Here is a 12010-nt window from a genome sequence, read left to right as displayed (position 1 = left end):
GCTCCCAAAGTTGATAGGCATCGCCATTCAAATGGTGTGCGCCATGTCTTGTGATCGATTATGCAAGGTGGAGTTACGGCATGTACTGCGTTGAAAGAAAATGTAATGAAAATGTTTTACAGATGGTATATAACGCCAGTTAAACTGGCCAAAATGTATAAAACATGCAATAAGTGTTGGAAATGTAAAGAAAAAGAAGGTACTTTCTATCATATGTGGTGGGAGTGTAAAAAGGTGAAAGACTTCTGGGAAATGATATACAATGAATTGAAAAAGATGTTGAAATATACGTTCGTTAAAAAACCAGAAGCCTTTCTATTAGGAATGGTAGGAAATGAAATCAGTAAGAGAGACTGTAAACTGTTTCAATATGCAGTGACTGCCGCAAGGTTACTTCTGGCCCAAAGATGGAAACAGGAAGAAATCCCAACAGTGGAAGAATGGAGAAGGAAATTGACCGAATATGCAGAATTGGACAAATCGACTGGGAAGATTCGATACCAGAAAGACCAAAAGTTTATTGAGGACTGGGGAAAATTTACAGAATATCTGAAAAATATATGTGATACACAGACAACGCTTGTTGGTTTTGAAGAGACTCTGTGAAATAGTAAGAAATACTGCAAAAAAGAGAGTAAGAGGAAAAGGAGTGGGGAAAGGCAATATCATGTTTAGAAATGCTTCAATAAATAGAAATTTTTCGAAAGATTGACAGAGAAACTGAGGGAAGTCAAAAATTGAAGCATGAGTGTAAAATAATTTGTTGACTGTATAAAACTTGTTTGGAAAATGAATAAAAATTATTATAAAAAAAAAGATTATGCAAGATGGAGCTTGCCTGTGTGCTCCCCCCTCCAATATTTTATTCAATTTGGCACCCCTGTCCCCAACCCAAACATGCATCATCTTCTCCAAGTCTGAGCCCTTAGCAAGGTTCAAGGGCTGTTGAGAAATGAAGTCCTACTACACCACAGCCCTATTGCAAAAATAATAATTCCCCTTTTCCATTTCCAGTCACCTCCTCATCCAGATTTCCTATTTGGAAACAGTTGCTAGGTTACGTCAGATGTTGATGTCAGAGAAGTACCTGGCGTGGGAGATAGTAGTTCAGAAGTACAGAGGAAGAACCTGGTGGTTTGAATCTTGCTGCAACAGTTTATTGCACACAGTGGCACCAGCCTGGTCCTCAGGTCAGGTGTCACATGATTCCTGGAAGTTGGCAGATTCTGGCCTTCAAACAGACAGACACAGTGCTTTGGGGTGGGGGCAAGGCAGCCATTTTGTGCTGGCCCCCACAGTGCACTAGGAGTAGTACTATTTAATGTGCTAATATCCCACTTTTTGTGCAAGTCACCTCCAAGCAGTTTACATAAAAACGTAAATAAATCACATCATTACAAATCACAGAACGCAATTTAAAGTAACAGTGAAATATCAGCAACATCAATAATACCGATGTTCCTGATATTTCACTGTTACCTTAATTGATACTGAATATCAATAACACCACCACAAAAAAATCAGTGCTATAAAACAGAACCATCTCAAAACCAGCTTATGACTTTTAACAATACTTCTTTTTAAAACAAACTCAAGACTTTTAACAAGAATTGAGTACTGGCAGCTCCATTCCTGACAGGAATTGCCTCTAAGCAGGACCCTGCTATCACCAGAAACTCTGGTGGCAAAGGGAACCAGACACCCAGTTTGACCCCTGCAGCGTCTGACACTTCCTTGCTTTTCGCCCTCCTCCACAGGACCCGTGTCAAGTTTGGCAGGGTCAGTGGCACCTCCTTCTAGGAAAGACCCCTTCCTTCCCTTGGCGGGACCCTTCCCTGTCCCCTTACCTTGGGCAACAGCAGGAAGACTCTACAACAACAGCAGCAGCAACAACAAATATGGTGCCCTGAACCCCTGGGCTACCTGGCGGCAAGTCAGTATGTCAAGTGCCCAGTCCAGGGTCAATCCACATGTCCAAAGTCCAAAGCACAGTCCCGCAGAGATCCTGGGGCCTCCAAGCTGAGGTCCACCAACATGGGAAATTGAGCAGACACGGCAGTTCAGCTCTGCTGCCTTTTGCATGCTGATTGCAGCATCTGGGCTTGATGAAGCACATGACCCTCACCTGTTCTGAGCCAACTCCAGCTGAGGAATCACACCTCTCCTCCCAGAGCTAGTGAGCCCCACCTGGACAGCTAGGGAGCTGGGCTGTGGGTTGTTGCCTGCCTCTGGCTCCTGGAGCTCCCTACACCTCAGGGCCCACCATGTTCATGGTGATGGGTCCTGCTGCTCTGGTTCCTGTATACTGACCCCTATCCCCTCATCATTCTGTGTGACCCCAGGAGTGCCAACATCTCCTTCCCCATCTCCAGCTTGCCCTGGTGTGTCCCAATCCTGGCTACCTCCCTTGCCAGGATCCTCTTCCTCCTCTCTGTTGTCCTGTCAGTTCATTACATGCAGCCTAGCTGGCAAGCCCTCTTACCTGCCATCTTAAATCCCTGCCAGAGGCATTGTGGGGAAAATGAAAATGGCAACTTAGCCCAGTCCTAAGAAGAATGCTAAGGGACGCGGGTGGCGCTGTGGTCTAAACCACTGATTGGCTTGCCGATCAGAAGGTCGGTGGTTCTATTTTTTTGGTTTTTTTTATAAATTTTTATTAAGTTTTTCTTTTACAAATAATTCTTACCACCGTAATTACATGTTTGCTGTTTTTTTGAACTTCCATCGGCACCTCCCTCAATCATCCATTTTTCTTATTTTCCCGCATTTTCTTTATAATATTGCCAATTTAACAATAACCTTCCATATCTATTTCTTTTTTACAATATACCTTGTTTTTTTCACAAAGCCTCCTTAAAAGCCACTAGCGTTATCTGTTCGTCACATATAGTTTTCAGATATTCCGTAAACTTTCCCCAGTCCTCGATGAATTTGTGATCTTTCTGATATCTAATTTTCCCAGTCATTTTATCCAGTTCTGCATAGTCCATAAGTTTCATTCTCCACTCATTCAATGTCGGTAGCTCCTCTTGTTTCCATTTTTGGGCCATCAATGTTCTTGCTGCTGTTACTGCATACTGAAAAAGTTTATAATCGCTTCTATTTATCTCTCTTCCTGTTATTCCTAGCAAAAAGGCTTCTGGTTTTTTAACAAATGTATATTTAAACATCTTTTTCAATTCATTGTAAATCATTTCCCAGAAACCCTTTACCTTCTTACATTCCCACCACATATGAAAAAATGACCCTTCTTTTTCTTTGCATTTCCAACACTTATTACATGTCTTATACATTTTTGCTAACTTTACAGGTGTAATGTACCATCTATATACCATTTTCATAACATTCTCCTTTAACGTCGTAGATGCAGTAAATTTCATATTTTCATTCCATACCTTTTCCCAGTCATCCAATTGTATATTATAACCAAAATCTCTGGCCCAATGTATCATAACCGACTTTATCTCCTCATCCTTTGTTTGCCATTCCAAAAGTATTTTATACATTTTTGACATTATCTTAACATCATTATCAATTATTTCTGTTTGAAATTTCGATTCTTTCTCTGTATATCCCCTCTCTTTAAGGTCCTTTTTGAACCTTTCGTTTACTTGCAGGTAATGTAACCAATCGTAAACATGCTCTTTAACTTGCTCATATGGTTTCATTTTCCATTTCCCCCCTTCTTTAGTTACTAACTCACCATAAGTTATCCAATTCTTTCTCATATTGATTTTCTTTACACTCATTACCTCTAGTGGTGACAACCAGTGCGGAACTTTGGGTTGGTGGTTCTAATCCCCGCGACGGGGTGAGCTCCCGTTGCTCGGTCCCTGCTCCTGCCAACCTAGCAGTTCAAAAGCACGCCAGTGCAAGTAGATAAATAGGTACTGCACCGGTGGGAAGGGAAACGGCATTTTCATGCGCTGCTCTGGTTTCGGTGTTCTGTTGCACCAGAAGCGGCTTAGTCATGCTGGCCACATGACACAGAAAAACTCTCTGCAGACAAACGCCGGCTCCCTCCGCCTGTAAAGCGAGATGAGCGCCACAACCCCAGAGTCGTCTGCAACTGGACTTAACTGTCAGGGGTCCCTTTACCTTTAAGAGGAATGCTGGGTCAGAACAACCCAGGGCTGGCAATAGGCCCTCTTGAGGCCTCAGATCATTAGCCAACACAGTGCTCACCCCGACTTCAGGTCTGCTCCGACACCTTAAGAACGAATACCAAAGAAGGAAATAAGCAGGCATTGCACTGGCTTTACTGGAACAATTGCAGACAGTCTTGATGCTCTGGAGGCCTGGCTGGCTTGGCTTCAGCTTGTGTACTGACTCAGAGAACACAACATGTACAGAGACTGCCCAGTGAGAATTGATACCAGTGTATGCCTCGTAAAAGGCAGTTGCCACACGGCAAGCGCTGGTGTGTACCCTGTGTCACAGGCTGTGTACACACCATAAATCTAAAAAACATAGCTTTCCTCAAGGAAGCCTGGGAACTGTAGTTTGCAAAGGGTGCTGGGAACTGAAGCTTTGTGAGAGGTAAATGACGATTCCCAGGATTCTTTGTGGAAAGTCATGTTTTTTAGATTCATGGTATGTATGTAGCCACAGTATGCATATACTCTAAACTTAAAGTGGGGTCAACACACTAGTACCATAATGCATATCCATGTGCTATAGAGTATTTTATTCAATTAAGGCTAGTCCATTGGGCTACCAACCTCGGTTTGCTCTTGCCCCCCCCCACCTGCCTGCCTTCTTACTTGCAACCAGTCCAGGGGGCAGTGGCTATATTTGCTTCTTCTCCCTCCTTACTTACAGTGTTTGTTGCCCTTGTAGAACTTAGCAGGAAGGGGGATGGGGATAAAACTAGAATTAGTGGGCTATTCCTGTCACTGGCTCTGGCGCCACCTACCGTTCAGCTCCCTGCCTTCCACCCTACTAGTTCCAACAGTTACACCACTTATGCATGTGTAATATATATCTTGTCTGTATATCTACATGACAGAGAGGAGAAACAAAAATTCATTTTTCTGGCTTTAGCATCTCTTGCTCTGGCAACCACAGAGGAGAATTAAAATCCAGCTGGGACCAGCAAAACTGTCTCTAATGGTCTTGGAACCCTTGTTACACCGGACATCTTCTACATGGGAGATGCAGGATCCGAGTGCCTGTCACAAAGTTTGTTCCAAGTCATGAAATGAAGCGGGGAAACCAAGAAGTTGCTTTGTCATCATGTATCAGCACAATATATCTGAAGCATTGCTCAGAACCATGTTTGTACAGTGGTACCTCAGGTTAAGAACTTAATTTGTTCTGAAGGTCCGTTCTTAACCTGAAACTGTTTTAAGCTGAGGTACCACTTTAGCTAATGGGGCCTCCCGCTGCCGCCGCGCGATTTCTGTTCTCATCCTGAAGCAAAGTTCTTAACCCGAGGTACTATTTCTGGGTTAGCAGAGTCTGTAACCTGAAGTGTCTGTAACCCGAGGTACCACTGTATTTTACTCTGGTTTCCCTTCGAACCGGAGTACTTTTTTCGTTTCAGCTTTCAAATTTTATTGCTATGCTACACAATACATATGTGCAGCGTTTCACAAAGTCACACAGGTGACGTAAGAGCCTAAGAAGAGACTGCAGGATCAGGCCAATGGCTCATCTAGTCTAGTATCCTGTTCTCACAAGCTGGACCTGAGCACAAGAGCCATCTCCCTTCCCATAGTTTCCAGCAACTGATATTCAGAAGCATGACGTCCTCTGAGCATAGCCAAAGGTCAGCAGCCTTTTATAGCTTTATATAAAAAATGAAAGTGTGTCCACTTTCTAGGGACCCTAGATGGGAAGTTCTGAAGAACAGGTCTATCCCCCAAGCTGCCAGCTGTTCCCCCACTGTCTGTTTTAAACTATGCAAGAAAAAGTTGCTATCCAAGGCATGGCTGAAGAGAAGGGGTAACATTTTGGAGCAGAAATTGGAAGTGATCATGTACACTGCTGAAAATGAACAGCTTGGTTCATGAGGTTCTGAGAAAGGTTTGCAATATTCAAACTCTGTAACGTGTCTATGGTTAAGAAAGAAGAAGGAAGAACCAGCGCCACCTGCTGGGAACCCAGGCACACTTCATATAAGCTATGGTTTGATTCATTCTACGGTACAGTAATAGCAAACTGGGGTGGGGAGCTGATAAGTGCCAGTGGAAATGGAGCCAAAATGTGGTCAATGAGAAATAAGAAGACATGCCAGCGTATTAGGAGGAACCCCAAGGTTTGTTAAAGTACAATAAATCAAAAATTCACATACGGATAAAACCCTAATGGACAAAACTCTGATGAAAACTGAGCATGTTCAGTCGCCGTGCAAAATTAAGTTTTAGCTGGAAAGGGAAAAGAGAGGAAAGAGGAGAGGGGATGGCTGGCCTGGCCTGCCAGAGACATCTCCTGCAATTCCCTTTTCTATAGCTAAGGTGGACAGACTTCAGGCTTGAAGGATCTGCTCTGTTTTTTCGCAACCAGCCCAAAGCCCAACAACCCGTGCCAGGTGCAAAACAGTGGGGCAGACAGACACTTATAATGAAGGTACAGGGTGGCACTCAGCCCATTTGTACCTCAGGAATTTATTTGCAGAACTGTTATTGTGCTCAGTCCGCCCTGAGGCAACTGTGCCTACTGATATAGCTCACAACTTCCAAAGTTTTTAAAAAATTAAAAAATAAAAATTACTGAATTTTCAAATTATAACAACAAATTTTCCACAAATCTTAATTGAATAATTTATATATCCATATTTCTCCCCTCCCCCCTCTTTGGCTTCCCCCGTATTTCCGTACAGTGGTACCTTGGGTTAAGTACTTAATTCGTTCAGGAGGTCCGTACTTAACCTGAAACTGTTCTTAACCTGAAGCACCACTTTAGCTAATGGGGCCTCCTGCTGCCACCATGCCGCCGGTGCACAATTTCTGTTCTCATCCTGAAGCAAAGTTCTTAACCTGAAGCACTGTTTCTGGGTTAGCGGAGTCTGTAACCTGAAGCGTATGTAACCTGAAGCGTATGTAACCTGAAGCGTATGTAACCCGAGGTACCACTGTATTGGTTTATTAAACAAATTCTATATCCTGCTGATTTTGCCTCTTACATAGTTGTGAAAGTTTAGTCAAAACCTGCCAATGAGTCCAAATCTTTATACTGTCTTTCTATGTCATTTATAAATGGTTCCCACTCTTTTTTGAAATCGATGTTGTCTCTCTCATGTATCCTGTCAGCTTAGCCAGTTCTGCATAGTCCATAAGCTTAGCTTGCCATTCTTCCTTTGTTGGTCATCTTTAATGTGCCTGATACAGGCTGAAACTTGGATGTGGGTTCAAATGTCCACTCAAGCATATAACTCACTGGGCATTCTTAGACAGATTTGTACCTTTCAGCAATGTTGCTTCACAGGTCAGTTATAAAAATAAAGAGTAATAACCCAGTTTGAGCTACACCGAGCTACGTAGTGAAATGGCAGGACGCAATTAATAGAGAGAAGTTTCAGCTCTTCCAAAGACCTTTGCACAGATTATTTCTTTTGCTATTTATGAGAATATTTTTATCCTGGCCTTTCCCCCCTGAAGAACTTTCACATTACATGAAAGCAACGCAGTTCCATTAAAACAATGTTTAAAAGATAAAAATAAAGACAGGGCAGAGCAGCATCAGAAACAAATGGGAAGCAACCAAATTAACTATCAGGGTTTTAAACAAGTTCTGCCTAAACAGGAAGCCTCGTAAGGAGGAGTGACTAAAATAAATGGACCGTAAGTGGTATCAATCATGCCATTTATTTTTGTTTTTTGAAAAGAAAAACACTTGTTTAAGCTCGCTAAATTATAGCACATTTAAAAATGACTGGGTAAGTGTTGGTTTGGCTTTTGGGGAGGCCTATTGCCCTTCAATGGGACGCGGGTGGCGCTGTGGGTTAAATCACAGAGCCTAGGAATTGCCGATCAGAAGGTCGGCGGTTCGAATCCCCGCGACAGGGTGAGCTCCCGTTGCTCTGTCCCTGCTCCTGCCAACCTAGCAGTTCGAAAGCACATCAAAGTGCAAGTAGATAAATAGGTACCGCTCCAGCGGGAAGGTAAACAGCGTTTCCGTGCGCTGCTCTGGTTTGCCAGAAGCGGCTTAGTCATGCTGGCCACATGACCCAGAAGCTGTACGCCGGCTCCCTCGGCCAGTAAAGCGAGATGAGCGCCGCAACCCCAGAGTCGGTCACAACTGGACCTAATGGTCAGGGGTCCCTTTACCTTTTTATTGCCCTTCAATAGTTTTAACTCAAAAGCAATTCACACTCCCCCCCCTTCTAACTCTGCATATAATGTGTGTGTGTGTGTGTGTGTGTGTGTGTGTGTGTGTGTGTAATATATGTTGTTTTCCTCCACGCCTTCCTTGCAAATTATCTCCTTCCAACTACTGCCCATCAGTTTCTTGAGTTTCTTCAGTTGGCCCAGCCTTTCCCAAGTGTTTCTAAAAGGGCTTGGTTGTGTTCTGCCTGGACAGGAAATGCCTGGTTATCTTTACTGGGCAAGGAGGTGGACCCCATGCCAAAGGTTTTTCAGACAGTTTTTAGCTGCTCAGGAGCAATTTACCACTCCAGACCTATTGTTCCCCCACCCTTCGTCCCCCATTTATTTTAATAAAATTATGACATCCATGACCCCTGTCTGTGCCCCAAAGCAAGGATTAAAGCTCCAACCACACAAAAACAGCCATAAATAATGAAGCCATTGTTCGCAGAAGTTCCCACCAGCCCTTTGGATTAAACAGCAGGCTCATGTAACAGGGCGTTTTGACTCTGCCTTGCTGTATTTTCTACGACATTTGCGATCATTAATTCATCCTGCTCCCCCCACCCTCTCTCCTCAACTATATGATTTGATTGCCAGCAACTTAAATGTGTATGAGGTCTGTTAGCATATTCTCGCTGAGGTAATAAACCTGTGTCTGGGGGGCAGTGCCATTTGAGACTTCAAAAGGGAGGCCAAACAACCAAACATCCCTGCATGCAAAACAAACAAAACTCAAAACCTTTCCCTGCACTCAACAAACTAGCAAATTATGGGAGTCTAGTATGGTGTGGGAGTCTAGGCTGGAACACTTCTCCCTAAAATGCTAGTCTTCTGTGTTCTGCATTTGGGGTGTTGTTTTGTGCATTCGGGGGAGCATTAAGGATGGAGTGCTCAGCTCACTTACTTGAGAGTAAGCCCCAACGAAGTCCCTGGGGCTTATTAATGAGTAGGCATGTATAGAAATGAGTGGTCTGCACTCTCCCCTGCCTCACAGGTTTAACACCTCAGTATTCTGGATCTTGGCTGGTTCTCTTTGTTAAGTTGTGGGTGAACATATCAGACAACACAGCGATTTTTCAAACAGCTCTTGTTTATTCACAAACACTGAACTGAATTGAACTGAAGGGTTCAGCCAGCTTGCTTATATAGAGCTCCACTACAATGCAACAGTAACAACTTTCTGTAACTAGCCAATCACTGAACGTCACTTTCAATTCCTTATTTGCATATGTGGACCTGAGTGAAAACTATCTACAGTATCCCCCTACTGGCCCAGGGTGAGAACTTCAGTACATAACACTCTTACCCATTTTAGAACTCAGGGGGACGAAGGATTATAGTTTATCTAGATCAAAAGACCTGGCTTGTATTGATAAATTAGCAGCCCAACTGTGATAAGGAAGTGGAGATTAAGAGACTTTCCCTTAATACAGGCATAGTCAAGCTTCACGGGTGTCGGGGAAGAGAGGGAAAGTTGCCTGAGAACTAGAAGCCATGACAGTGAGCTTCTAGGTTTGCTTGTGGCCCTTGAGTTAGCATCCAAGGCCAGGTTCAGTGTCTACATTTTCTCGGTACTTTCTGCATTCACCCCTAGGTAGAGTGTATCCTTTATTTTCTACAGCTTTACTATAATAGGATTGAATACAGCTGGGATCCCTTTTGAATTAAGTTCAAGTTTAAAATTCGACCATTTTGAGCCACCCTGACCTTAAAACTACTGCAGTGGGGAAGGGGCTGTTTGCTTCATTTTTTTGATAACATAGGAAGCCAAATCAGACTGTTAGTAGTCCAATGTTGTCTATTCCAGACCCTCCAAGTGTTCTTATATTCCAGGGACAGACCAGGATTTACAGAAGCCATCCTGGTTTCTGATTTGATCCTGGAATGTCCTGCTTTTCCTTAGGATGTCCCTATTCTCATCGGAGAAATGTTGGAGGCTATAGAATTATGTGATCCCCCAAGTCAAGGAGATAAGTAACTATACAGTGGTGCCTCGGGTTACATACGCTTCAGGTTACAGGCTCCGCTAACCCAGAAATAGTGCTTCAGGTTAAGAACTTTGCTTCAGGATGAGAACAGAAATCTTGCTCTGGCAGCACGGTGGCAGCAGGAGGCCCCATTAGCTAAAGTGGTGCTTCAGGTTAAGAACAGTTTCAGGTTAAGAACGGACCTCCGGAACGAATTAAGTACTTAACCCGAGGTACCACTGTACAAGCTTTAGAAGACAACTGAAGGCAGCCCTGTATAGGGAAGGTTTTTTAAAAAATGTTTAATGTTTTGTTATGTTTTTATATATGTTGGAAGCCACCCAGAGTGGTTGGGGCAACCCAATCAGATGGGTGGGGAATAATAATAATAATAATAATAATAATAATAATAATAATAATAGACTAGGATGTCCCTATTTTCAGCGGAGAAATGTCGGAGGGTATGCTATTCTTGAATGCCCCTACAATCTCAAAGAGCGGTCCTATCTCATCTGCTGCTTCCTACTGGAGATGCCAAGAATTTAACACAGAACCTTCTGGATGCAAAGCACCTGCTCTCCTACTGACTTAAGGACCCTCTCCTAGAAGACAACCACTTATCTTTCCTAATAAAAACCAGTGGGGGTGTTTTGGTGGGAAATGTTGGGCCTTCTCTGCTGCTTGGGGAGTTTGGGCCTCCAGCCCATCTGAGTCTGACAGCCTTGCTATAAAATAAAGCATTAACATTGGCCTTAGTCATGCAAACATTTGCTAGGCTGAAATAACATTTCTCCAAATGTCCAAATAATGTGTTGGAAAATTAGCCCGTCTGGCCTCGAAAGCTTTCAAAATCAAATTCGGAATCACGCCTCCCTCCCACCCTCAAAGAACAAAATATGGGACCGACTTTCCTCCGATGCAATGGAGGGACACTGTAGCTATCGCATTTCACAGCCATCACACATCTGGCTTAAATATGCTCACCACCTTGACACTCTGCCATAAACCACATGCATAGCCAGACGGCATTAACACCTCTGCTGGGCTGCACCAAGATTATTCATGTATGGCTGCAGCTGTTGGTCAGGAGGCAGCAGGAAGCAAAGCCTAGAACATCTTCAGATGAAAGAAAGCCCTTCCCATGCACAGGGATATTTTAATGCAAGCTGTCAAAAGCTGTAGACCCAGTTCAGACATCACAATGTAGAGGTTGTGGTCTGCCCAGCACAAAAAGGTTTGGAGCTCAGGTACTCTCTCCTCATACACTCCCAATTCTTTCCCTAATCTAATTCTCAGTAACTACAGCTTGCCTCCAGACCAGAACTGCAAGCCATCATTTTAAATGGGTTCCCGGTGCTGGTTTGGAGACTGATTGTGGTTTGATTTGAATGTCCTGGCAAGCTATAACTACGCCGCTAATGAGGTTCCCAAGGGGCAATAGAGCCAGTCTCTGAAAACCAGTTCCTGGAGTTGAGAAGCAGGAAAACTGGCCAGACCCTCCAAGTGTCCCTGTTTTCCTGGGACAGTCCCTGATGTACAGAAACCATCCCAGTTTCTGATTTGATCCTGGAATGTCCTGCATTTCCTTAGGACATCCCTAGTTTTATTGGAGAAAGGTTGGGTGGTATGGATTGAATCCCACTGTGCTCATGTTGTGCTTGCGAGCTTCTCATAGGCCAGGGATGGCTAGCCTGTAGCCCTCCAGACATTGGGGGACTGCTATTCAGAAGG

This window comes from Podarcis raffonei, chromosome 10 (genome assembly GCF_027172205.1).
Source record: "Podarcis raffonei isolate rPodRaf1 chromosome 10, rPodRaf1.pri, whole genome shotgun sequence".
Classification (NCBI taxonomy): Eukaryota; Metazoa; Chordata; class Lepidosauria; order Squamata; family Lacertidae; genus Podarcis; species Podarcis raffonei.
This window is presented reverse-complemented; position numbering follows the sequence as displayed.